Genomic DNA, 3,076 nt, shown 5'->3' with positions numbered 1-3,076 from the left:
AACTAAAACCAGTAGAGTCATTCTTATCCAGTGGAATGGAAAGATATTTGTGTCTCACAGTATTATTTTTCTAGGACTACTGCGCGTCCATAATTATCCGCCACGAGTGGATTTGTCAGCGTTTGACATTTCATACACTGCTCAACAAATGAATAATGAACAGTCAAACAAATTTCATGGAAAATTAAATGGGTGTTTAGTAGTAAAGTAGAATATTATTAAACGCTTTGCATTTTCAATTCAAATTGTTCCACGTTTTCACTAGCTCCTTCTCTGTTTGATTCAAATTTTGAAATCGATTTGAAAATAAGTTACCGAGGAGCTAAAGGGACTTGCAACTTCGAACATAGCTCGGAACTGGATACAATGCAATATTTTTCCATACTGTATAAATAATATAAAACATAAAATCGAACAGTGTTCGAAAAGTGTGTCGGAGAGTTTCTAAGAAATGAAAACAATTGGTTTGCTTGTCCAACCCAGCCGATCCAAAAACATTGAAACATACATGTACGCAGGTGCATGGTTATCTCAACTAATAATAATGATTAATGTTTACTTTAAAAAGTGCTACGATTATTCGAATAAAAAACAATTACAACATTCAATAAATGACGTAGCACAAAATGATATTTCAAAAACTTATATTTTAGAAAATCCTCAACACAATATAGAGTTCTAGATCTACAAGTATCTTTTTGCTGTTTCTTTTTTAATTGATTGCTACTAGTAGAACGTCTTACAAGTACTGGTAACTTGTTGTGAAATTTCATTGCCTTATAATAGGGAGATTTTTCAGTAAGTCTCAATCTCAGAGTTTATCTTTTGTTACTCTGAGGTCTCAATGTATGATATGGAGGTCATGTCTCCTAGTGTTGAATTCGTGTTCTGTGGCATTTAGATTAAAACGTTTTCTAGTTTTAAACAAATACATCAAACATTCAAAAATGTACAGAGCATAAACAGTCATGATCATCATTCTTGAAAACTGTTCGACAAGAGTCCTTATAATATTTGTAATTGATTATTCTCATTTAAAACTATATATGACACTATAATACAAGAAATATTTTTTTTTTTTTTTAGTATTCGATACATGCTTTTTCACTAAATCTTTGATTGCGTTAAAAAAATAATTAAATGATCCCATATGAAAAATAAACTGATAATCTGACTTTTGTTGGAAATGAGTATTGGCACATTCTTTGTTTGGTTAATGACATATCCAGAAAATTTGCTACAAATAAGAACAAAACAATTCAATTAAATTGATCATTCATTTGCTTATTGAGCCCTGTATGAAAATAAACAATATGTATCTGCTACAATTACACCTCTTGAATACATTGAAAAATATGAGTACATAATATTACATTTCCATATACAATAAATGGACCTAGTTGTTGCATAATATTGCATAAAGAAAATAACTTGTTAAAGAATAATCAACAAATGAATTGATACTCATTATAATACCTCAACTATAAATATTAATGTAATGGACACGAAAAAAAAATTTATAGATGATGCAAATTCAGTAGTTTTTGATTTATTTTTTAATTTTTTTACCAGCATTTTAACTGTTGGTCTATTAACTTCATGGAAAAAATATACGAACTCCCAGCACAAACAACGATAACCAATAATCCATTGGAAAATTCTTACAAGGGTGAAGAAATGTGATTGTTGAACATTGCTCTTTTATAATTTTTCCAACATTTTGCATCACCGAACGTTGTGGAAAGAGATGACTGAAATTATTCTCTAAACGACCAAGTGACAGCGGAACCCGACAAGGCTGAAAATAGTTTAGGAGTAATGTTTTGAGACAGTTATCCATCCTGTCTTTAAAAAAATTTTTGTGTGATGCTTCGAAAAGTTATAGAAACGATAATTATACTATCTATCAAATATTTTAGCTAATCGGCTGAGTACACAGACATTTCGGTAATTACCTGCCCCTTTATAAAAATGAATATCTAGAGTCCTTCAAAATTGATGAGAACTTATCTGACAAAAATAATCATTGATTATATGAGCTAGAGGCAAACTCATCGTTACCTTGACAAATCATAAATATTTTCCACATATACCAACTACTGATGCATGCTTACACATCGTCTTTATTATATATTTCTCAAAAATAGTTTAATTTTGGAACATCAAACCCACACTTCAAAATCACCGAGCTAGATGTAACGTCCTTCTCCTTATGCATAAGATATGTCTCTAATTGAAACATATTGCAATAAAACTGAATAATTACAGATTTGATAAATCAACAAATGATAACTAATTCTGACTCCTTTAATAGTTAATAAGAGGAAAACACATCTATTTTTCAATTGGGAATAAAATCATCTAACAAATACCAAAAACTATGCTAACTCTTTTATTTTACAATTATATACAACAAAGAATTCGATTACACATATACAAAAACTGTTCCAAGACTTCCACTGAAGACAATATAAAATATTTCAATATAGTCGTAGTAAAACTTCTCAATTACCTACATAAATAATCAAATAGGATGTTGAGCTGCTTTTAAATTTTTGAAAAATGCCATGAATTTAAAACCAGGTCTGTCAGCCTCATCTTCAGGAAAAATGTATTTTTTCATGTATTGTGTATGCCTTATAGGTATAATTCTTTAGTCTGGTCTTTGGGTATGTGATCAAGCGCATATTTGTAGATTACCTTCGCTCTTCCATGCTCTTTCTGATTTTCTTAGAATTTAGCAAAAGTAATATACAAATTTTCGTCCAAATGATCGTCACCACAAAACAAAACAGCGCGTTCAAAGATTTGGCGAGCAGAATGAATAAAACCGTGTTTCTCCTCAAATTTTGCATACTTAATCCAGTGTTTCACTTCTGGGTGAGTCATAACAAACCTTTTATATATTTGTTTAGCTCTATCAATTTCTTCATACCGAAGTTCAAAATTGATGTAAGTTTGCCATGCCTACTCATCAGGTTGCCACTCCATCCAACGTTCAAAGACAGCACGGGCTCCAGGTACATTTTTCAACATTTCCTCCATATAAGTGTATTTGTACCAAAAAGTATCGATC

This window comes from Leptinotarsa decemlineata, unplaced genomic scaffold (assembly GCF_025532065.1).
Source record: "Leptinotarsa decemlineata unplaced genomic scaffold, Ldec_3_MD MMD2_tig00000090_RagTag_RagTag, whole genome shotgun sequence".
In the NCBI taxonomy this organism is placed as follows: domain Eukaryota; kingdom Metazoa; phylum Arthropoda; class Insecta; order Coleoptera; family Chrysomelidae; genus Leptinotarsa; species Leptinotarsa decemlineata.
The sequence above is the reverse complement of the archived record's forward strand: the minus strand, read 5'-3'. Positions refer to the sequence as shown.